We start from the raw sequence: 9,483 nt of genomic DNA, 5'->3' as shown, positions 1-9,483 counted from the left end.
ACACAGCTGATTCAGACTATTTGATCTTCACATGAGCCCTCACTTGAATCCGCCTATACCAACACTGACATAGTTGCTTCATGGGATTACTTTTCTTCACTCCTCCTCCATGTTGAGTGGCCCTTTGATAGGCACAACGTGCCTATCAACGTGCTTGCCAATGAGATCTTTCTATGCCTTGGGTAGACCAAATCCCAAGGCTTCCAAACTCTTCCGCAAAAAAGGTTCCATGTGCATGCAAAATGTGCTACAAATGCTCAACAACAACAAGACATTTAGTATCGTACAATATATTTTGAACAACAATAAAAACTCAAAGCTGTAGGTATTCAAGTAATAACCATGTATTGTGTCAAGTTTGTCGCACCCCATGCCTTTTCATAGCTACTGTAGAACTCTGTCACAACTGCCTCAAATTTCTCAACATCCCTATCTTCAAACCTTGCTTTTTGCAACAAAGGTGCTAGGCGATCAAGTGCCAACCACACTTTGGCCTTTGCCACCCTTGCTTGTCCTGAAGAGCCTTGATCACGTACAGCTGCATGAAGGATTAGATAAGAACTTTCTGGCTTGTCCTCCACACCTCAAAATCTGTACCCAGATGACCTCTCTAGGTATGATTAGATAAGAACTTTCTGGCTTTTGCACCTCCAAAACATGGTTTGCTAGGAACATTTCCGGTCTTCCCTGATCTTCTCAAGTCCTTCTCAATCTTCACTTGACCACAATGTAAACCTGCATCTGAAAGCACTTGCTCTATTTTTTTAATAGTTCTTTCACTCTCTAATGCTGGTTTCATATTCCATGAAAATTCGATGTACATGTAGACTAGTTTCTCAATTATTCTAACCAGCGCATGCAAAACACAAATATGAACTCTGATCAAAGGGATAACAAGAATTGGATCCCAATTAGGATCCACTCCTAGAGCATCACGATTTGGGGCTTCACGCCTATTACTGATTGCATTTAGGCATTTCCATTCTCTCTCTTTTCCTCCTTTGGAGACACCTCGTTTGGTCATGCAATACAGGCAAGGATACTTGGCCATTGCTCCTTGGGAAATACCAAACATGCATTTCAAGGTTTTAAGATCTGCAGCCAGGTGCCATTCAACCTCATATTCACCATATCCTTCTACATAAAGCTTTTCGCCATTTGACTGCTGCTGGATAGTGGAAGGAAGCTCAGTCTGGTTAAAGTACCACTTTAGAATTTCATGGGTCTCTGTTGGAACCTGTTAACAAGAGGCTAGTTAAATTGTCTACAACATCATAACAAGAGGATAGCAACATAATATACTTTTTAAAAAAATGGATAGCACGTCACCTCAAATGCAGCCAGCCACCAAATCTCATTTTCGGATTGTACACTAAAGTGCTTCTCATCAGCATTACTGATACTTGCATCCAAAGCTCTATTCATTAAAGTCATGCTAACCCTTTCCAGCTTCAGTCCTTTGATCACCTCACTCTCATCAAGTTTTAAAACAAATTTCAGCCTTCCATTGCACTCATGTACACTGATGTCATAAAATTTCACCATAGTCATTTGCAATTTCCGAACATCCATAATGAAATTGTTGAACTCTGTAAGCTCTATGATTTTCTGTTCCCTGCTCTTTTTAGTCACTGTCAATGTACTAGACACGTGACAAGGCTCTCCAACAAGTTCGACCATTCCCAAGTTGAGAATATTTCGAGCTTTGTTCACATGAAATGGTTTTGGAATGGGAATTACTATTTTTTTTTCCAAGCTTAGAATTGAAACCTTCTTTAACTTTATTAAACAACATCCTATAAGACTTTGTGCTTATACCAACCATGTCACATATACCTTGTGCATCTGCAGGAGTGAATGCTTCACTCACCTCCTGCAAGGATTGCTTTGCTATGTCTGATCGAAGTCTTGCAAACTTAGGATGATGTATTGCTGACTCCACGATGTCTTTTGTCAGAACTTTGCCAAATATATCAAAACCTTGCTCTTTTGGACCCACAACATCTGTGACCATCCTGAAGCAACAACGATAGCTATTTCAGTCCATCATTCATCTAACTATACCACCCCCACATCCAATCCCCCATCTCCAAAAAAGGAACTAAAGATGAAAATGAAAAGTGAGTACTCAAAGAAATTTAAGCTCAAAGAAATTATAGATCCCAATACCTGCAAGCTTTTACACGACGCTTCCATCGGCCACCTCCAACATTGAGTTCTTCCAATGGTTTGATCTGTCTCTTGCGTAATCGAGCACCCAATGGCGTGTCTTTCAAATATTGTAATTTTTTGTTGAACTTTTAAGGTTGTTTTTGAAGGTGTGCATTCTCACTCTCCAATGTGAAATTATTGATTTCTCGAACTGCCAAAATTTCATTCTTCTCTTTAATAGTGTCCTGCATCTTACGAATAGTCTGCTGCTACAAATGATCAAACTCTTTTTGTAACCCAGCACAAACTTTTACTTTGTCCTCATTTGAAGCTTGCAAAGCTGTTGTGATCGATGCCAAGTAAAAATTCGCACCTTCAAACATTTTTATTCTGGCATCTCTATTACTCAAATGTCTTTCAAAGATACTTTGACATTGGCCAAACAATCTTTTGCAATATCCAAGCAATCCATTTTCACCTTCACACACAAACTTGAAGAAACTTGTCAACCCAAAGAATGATGGAGATTGAGAGGAGGTTGGATCTGGTGGGTAAATACTACCATCCAACCATAGGTCCATATTTTTCTTTCCTTCATTTCGAAGCTCAGTAATGTGGGCTTTGCATGCTGGCCTAGACCAATTTCTCTTACAGCAGGGAGCATAATCGACTTCTACTTGGAAGTGGATGTCCACCTTTTTCTTCTTTTGTTTCATAGGTTCCATTGCATTGTTTTGTGCTTTAACAACACCAAAAAGCATCATGAACTCACACTTTAACCAAAAGAAACCAAAGATATTACACTTATCTCCCGTGAAGAAGATTGCTTCATTAAAACCAAAAGACAACATCACTAAATAATACCTCCTTATCCATCAAACAAACTTGTTGGTATCCTGGATGCACCAAAATGTACTGAATACTTGTAAGCACAACCCTCACTTGAAAAAGGTAAGAAATGGGATTGTTATTCATGCACAAGCAGGTATGGCGCCTCGGGGGGTGCACCTCAAAAAATGTAAGTCTACCACGTGCGATCATTAGGTGGGATTTTTTTAATCCAAAATATTAGGTAAATTTATAGAAATACAATTACAAGAGGGGTATTTTAATTGTACTTTGGAAAAAAACCCGTAAGTCTATAAAGAAAAAGGGGTAGTTTTATCAGCTCAAAATTCACAGATAAGGGGTTTTTTAAATACCCCTTGAACGCACGTCGTAGGAGGGGCTTCCATATAGTGCACCCCCCGAGTATGGCGCATGAAGAACAAATACTTTTCCATCCTTTTTCAAAACTTGCCGCCTTGAGCAGAAGAGAAAATCAAAACTCCCGCTCAAAACAATTCGGATTTGGAGTGGTTGTGGTTGTGGAGTCGGGAAGACAATGAGGGAGACAATGCAAGATGATGGGTTGCAGGGACGAAGTTCGGTTCAAGTTTGGTAAGCAAAGTTGGCTTGGTTACATTCAAAAGTGTAATGAAGAAAGAGAGTGGTGTCTTTTTTCAATAAAATAAGGCACCATAGTGGGAATAAAAAACTATACTTAAGAGGCATTGTTTTGAATTAAGAAACAACCTACATGTCAGTCAATGGAATAAAGAACTCAAAAATGACGCACGTACCCTCCAATATTATATGTGGGTTTATTGGCTTGCTTTGTCCACATCACCATCCCAAGAGATCTCTTACAAGACCCCTTTTTGAGTCCAAATTTTCCCTAATGTTTAGAAGAGGGAAAGGTCAAAAACTAATGAATTATTAAGAAAGTCATAGTTCTTGGCTCTGGGGTGGAGCATAGTAACAGTGCATAAAACACTATTAAGCTTTAACAAAGGGGAAGGCTTCTATTTATAGGAAAAAGTGAGCCTCTAACCAAGCAAACTGATTCTAGAGTTTTCCAGATCAGTTTGGTCAATTTTTGACCATTTTTAGGTCAGTTTAGCTCACTTTTTGGATCTAGTTAAAGCAGCAGGAGAGAGGAGAGATGAAAATATCTCATTATTTGTGAGTTAAAAATTCAACCATACATGTGAAATAGGTGCCTCCTTCATGAGGGGAATTCCCCCACATTGAGGTATCAAAAATGCATCATTTCACTTAATACCTCTTCTTTTTTAACTAATATCCTTGTCCTTAGTCAACTCTTCATCTTATGTGAGTATTTACTCATTTTTAGGGGGATTTTCTTTATTTCTTCATCTATCTCCTCCATACATTTGGATGAATCTGATTGGTCCCTCAGAACCTTAATTTAAAATTTTTCAAAAATCTGGACTCCCAGGATAAGGCCTTTAGAACAAATTATAATTGATTTCTAATGCACCTTCTGAAAATCTTTTTGAACTTCTGTTTCGAGGGAATTTATTTTAATAAGAAGAGATATTTTTCCATCCAAAAATATCCAAAATCTGAATAATCTCTCTCTAGAATATTTTCTCTCTCTAAGCCAAAACAAGTAAAAACAAGATCTTTTATATTTCTAAAGAGGGATTTGATTACAAGGGAAGATACTGGACATCCTGAGAGGCTAGGGAGGAATCTTACATTCTACCCCACTTTAAAAAATGCGAGATGTCCTTATCTCGCAAAACTAGAGGAGAATTCTTTTCCTTAAGATCCAACTGATTTTGGGTTCCTTATAGTCTGGAGAACCCAATAGAATCCTAGGATAAAGATCCCTTATAAAAACTCATCCTCATCAGATAATAATTCATTCAGATTGTATCATTCAATCCTTATTACAATAATGGTCCATTAGGCTGAGATTTCTATCTGAACAGTCTGCCATGGAAATTTTCAATTTTACAGAGTTTTAATTTGACACCCCTTAACTTGATCCACTGGGTCAAGTGTTAACAGCAATAATCTGCCAGCACAATCCACTAATCTCATAGTGATTTATTGAAGTTGTTAATGTCATTCGAGCTACGAACATTATCACACATAGGGACTCGTCCCATTCATCCTTATTGTGGTTTTGCTTAGTTATTACAATTCAGCCAAAATTGAGAAATCTTCATTTTTCAATCAGAATCCAAATCAACTCATCAGTTCTCAATCAGAATTTAAAATCATATCAACCACATTCAAATTCATCATCTAGATAGTATTAATGCTTACAATTTCAAGTCTTAGATTTACTCGTATATACTGCCAATAAAGAGCTACAATTATACCCTCGGTATATACAGGTAGTCACGGTCCTTGGAACTATAAGGTAAATACCATCATGTCTAGGTCTCAAGCAAGTCAGGTGTTCCATACAATTGCGGTACTTCCATCTGAAGACCCAATTACCAATTTACGAGTTTCAATTTGAATATTAATTTGTATGAATTTTATCACACAATTACAACCTTTTACTACTTCTTCATAAATTTTTGACATTTTTGGCTTCTCAATTGATCCTCATTAGCCAATTTGCCCTGATACCAGCTGTAAGATCCATGACCCCACTGCGCAACAAATTTGGGGGTGTAGCAGTGGAAGTAGCACTTCTTACACAGGGCACGGTCCCACACTTCGAGCCTCGCCCACCTCCACGGATATCCAGACAAGAGACTAATCCATCAATTCTTCCAAAACGGAACTCGAAAAAACTTCCCTTGCTCGGGAAGCACGGGCGATTCCTCCAGGATAACTTTTCTCTAACGTAGTCAAAAGCCTGAACTAACTGAACTGATCTGACCAAACCCGTAAGTCCCATAATCAGATTAGGGAAAAGATTGTACTTGGATCATAGAGACCAACACTTTTTTCCTCATTGAGAGGCACAGGCATTGATTCTTTTCCATAGAACAATTTTTATCCAGACACTTACAACGCCAGTTTTGGGCTCCTTGGAATTTTACCAGCTAAGATTGCAAAAGATTGCAGATTAGCTTAATGTACGTGTAATGTTTATAGACTATGGAAAGCCTAATAAGTTAGATTTTTGGTGCATACAGTGGGAAGCGAGCTCAGCAATCTAGGCAGTCGGCACAAGCAGTAGCAACAGAAGAAGCAACACCAGCACCGTCCACAATATAATAGTGCTTGTGGGGTGAGGACGCAAGTGAATCGTGGGGTGCAATGATGCGGCGCCACAATTGTAACATCTATTAGCTTGTTCAAAATATAAAGGCAAAGCTTTTCTCAAAAGCTTATGAACTTTCTCTCGTTTTGTCATAACTCCACAGTTCTCCCAAAAACAAAAACAAGCCTAACTCCCCCTCTGTTTGTCCTCAATACATAAGATTCATGTATTAAGCTTAATGCATAAATCTTATGCATTAATCTTTATGCTTTAAGATTAATGCATAAGCTTTATGCATTAAGATTTAATGTATTAAGAATAATGTATAGAGCATAATGCATTAAGCTTATGCATTTATCTTAATAAATAAGCTTAATGCATAAAGCTTTATGCATTAAGATTAATGCATTAATCTTAATACATAAAGCTTATGCATTAATCTAAACAGTGGTGGGCTTGTATCTCCATCATTCCAATCCTCCACCACTTCTACGTTTTGTGAAGCCTCTACCATTTCTGTACGATGCTTGGCCTCTTGACACCGTTCATGAGTTAACATAGAAGGGTGCGGCACATTATCCTACACAACACGAGTATTTCAATATGAGTCTCCATTGAATACTAATTCTTAATTAAATTCTTACAATATAAGCAAAGTATACCAATATGAGTTAACATAGAAGGGTGCAGCACATTATCCTACACATGAGTATTTCAATATGAGTCTCCATTGAATACTAATTCTTAATTAAATTCTTACAATATAAGCAAAGTATACTTACCATTGACCCCGTCGGTTCCCATTTTCCATACATTGAAATGTGATTCATCGTAATGCTACGTTGTCGACGCATACATCCTCGACAACAATCATGCATACATTTTATTTTTTGTTGCAACCAATGATCCTGATTTTGAACACAAAGGGACTCATCATCACTAGAAGAACTGATTGATGAAGACATCCTGCATATTCAAATAAGAAAAATAATTTTCATCTTTCTATGTGTGTGTAAATACTTTTCTGTTTTGCGTTTATAAACGCGTCTATTCTGTAGAATAGACGTGTTTATAGACTCCCTTTTAGACGTGCATTTACACACGCACTGTGTGACAAAAAAGACCAAAAATTAAACCTGAGAGCATTTTGAAAGTATGCAGAAAGGGCAAAACGCAATTCTTGTGAAAACCTTCCCACCCTATTTCTAATCCTCTCTCACCCTCTAAAGCTTCTAACCCTCTCTCACCCTCTCAAGCTTCATTCACCAAGCTGCAAATCTGCTTTACAAAGGACTCTGGGATAAGAGTTGGAAGGTACATACCTTGGTTGTGGTGAGTCTCTTTCTCTTCTTCTTCTTCTTTTTTTTTTTCTTGCTCTTGCTCTTGCTCTTGCTCTTATTCTTGAACTCTATTTTTCTTTTGTAATAGACAATCAAGTGTTTATATAGCTCACTTTTGTTTTTGGGCTATTTTATAGATTTTTATATACTTGACCTCAAAAATCACAAATAACCAAGGTGGGACTCTTTTTACACTCATTTTATTTAAGGTGGTAGTTATTGCATTGTCTATGTATTAATTCTCGGGGGTCATTTGACTTAAAGAGCAGGGACTAGTTGTTAAAAAAAATATCTTGGTTTGTTTATTTTTTGTTTTGTTTTGGAGAATGAGATGATTCTTGGGGTCAATTTACTTAAAGAGCCGGGAAGTCTTCATTTAATAATATTTTCTTAATATTTGATTATTTTTTGTGTTTTGAGGAATGAGATGATTCTTGGGGTCAATTGACTTAAAGACCCGGGAAGTCTTCATTTCATAATATTTTTTTAATATATTCTTTGTTTGTATATAGATGTGGCATGGATCCTCGTTCTCTTGTTTTACAAACCCACAGGTTGAGGCTCTCATCGAGTCTCAAAATGACGGTTTGCTAGGGAGGTAGAGGGCATCTTTGGCTATACTCCCACTCTGAGCAGTTGGCAGCCTATATAGCAGGCACCCCTTTACCACCCACCATCAGGTCCGTCGCCCATAGCCCAACAGAGTCCCTTGCCAGGCACTTCACCTGGCTTTACATTCACCCCTCATCCATCAGCCCTAGTTAGTGCTACAACATCTCCTACACCTCCACCTTCAGAAGATGTGACACCTCACAATTATGATGACTCTTATGAGAGTGGCAACTGTCGCGCTTAAGAACGTGCCCGTAACATTTTAAACTACCTTATCAAAACGTGCCTATAAACGCGCCTCTACAATCCCTTTTTCTTATAGTGTCACAGAAAATTATTTCCTTCTCATGTCAAAAGGCAATTCAAGAATAGTTGGTATGAATGTTATCTTGGGAATAAAGACCTTGTCTCCAATGTTTGTACCTGTAATAATTTCTGCTTCTATCACCTTTGAGTGAAATTGCTTGCATATCAGTTTGGTACCATTGCAAAGCCCCCACTGAGGGTCCAAATTGTAGAGCAGCATGATAGGAGCATTCATCTTTAGAAGCAAGCGGTGAGGTGGATACCCACCATCTAAATTCAAACTATTCAAGTACTCAATTGGACACATTATTCTGTCATTCTAACATGAAACGATCATGTCTGCACTGAGGTATTCTCTTTCGAGACTGGGGGTAATGCACTCAAGGCTAGTTCATTGATCTTATCAACCTCTAGATTTCATGGTGCAAGAATAGCACGATCTTTTAAGAAGCATGCATAGTCCTGCACTCTTTGAACATCTTTGTACACCCATTCAACCAAACACAAATGGGAGTTTCCATGGATCAACATTCGTGGTGGAATTACCACTCTACCTTGATTGTTTGGATGGTCTAAAGAGCCATCTCCAATTTGTAAAGTCCATTTGACAAATTCTAGTTCTAAAAAATCAAATGCACTCTATTTGATCCGCATGTTTTGGGTGAGCTTTAAAACATTCATATATCTCTAAATATGTGACCGGTATAACGTTGCATCAACAATATCCGCATGTAATCCCTTTGGTAAGATTTGCCTGAAGTCACCACCAAAGAGCATAATTTTCCCACCAAACACAATAAACTTTGCATAATGTCTTTTAATGTCCTATCCAATGCTTCATAGGCATACTGATGCATCATTGGAGCCTCATCCCAAATGATCAACCTTGCAAGCTTCAACACCTCAGCCAATGGGCTATTACCTTTGATACCACATGGTAGAAGCATTGAGAATCAATGGGATTTTGAAACGTGAGTGTGGTGTATGACCATTTGATAGTAACAATGCAACAATTTCAGACGATGCACATGCCAAAGCAACTTGATTCTCTCCACGTAA

Source organism: Cibotium barometz, chromosome 18 (assembly GCF_041138505.1).
Source record: "Cibotium barometz isolate CiBa-2024 chromosome 18, ASM4113850v1, whole genome shotgun sequence".
NCBI classification, from domain to species: domain Eukaryota; kingdom Viridiplantae; phylum Streptophyta; class Polypodiopsida; order Cyatheales; family Cibotiaceae; genus Cibotium; species Cibotium barometz.
This window is presented reverse-complemented; position numbering follows the sequence as displayed.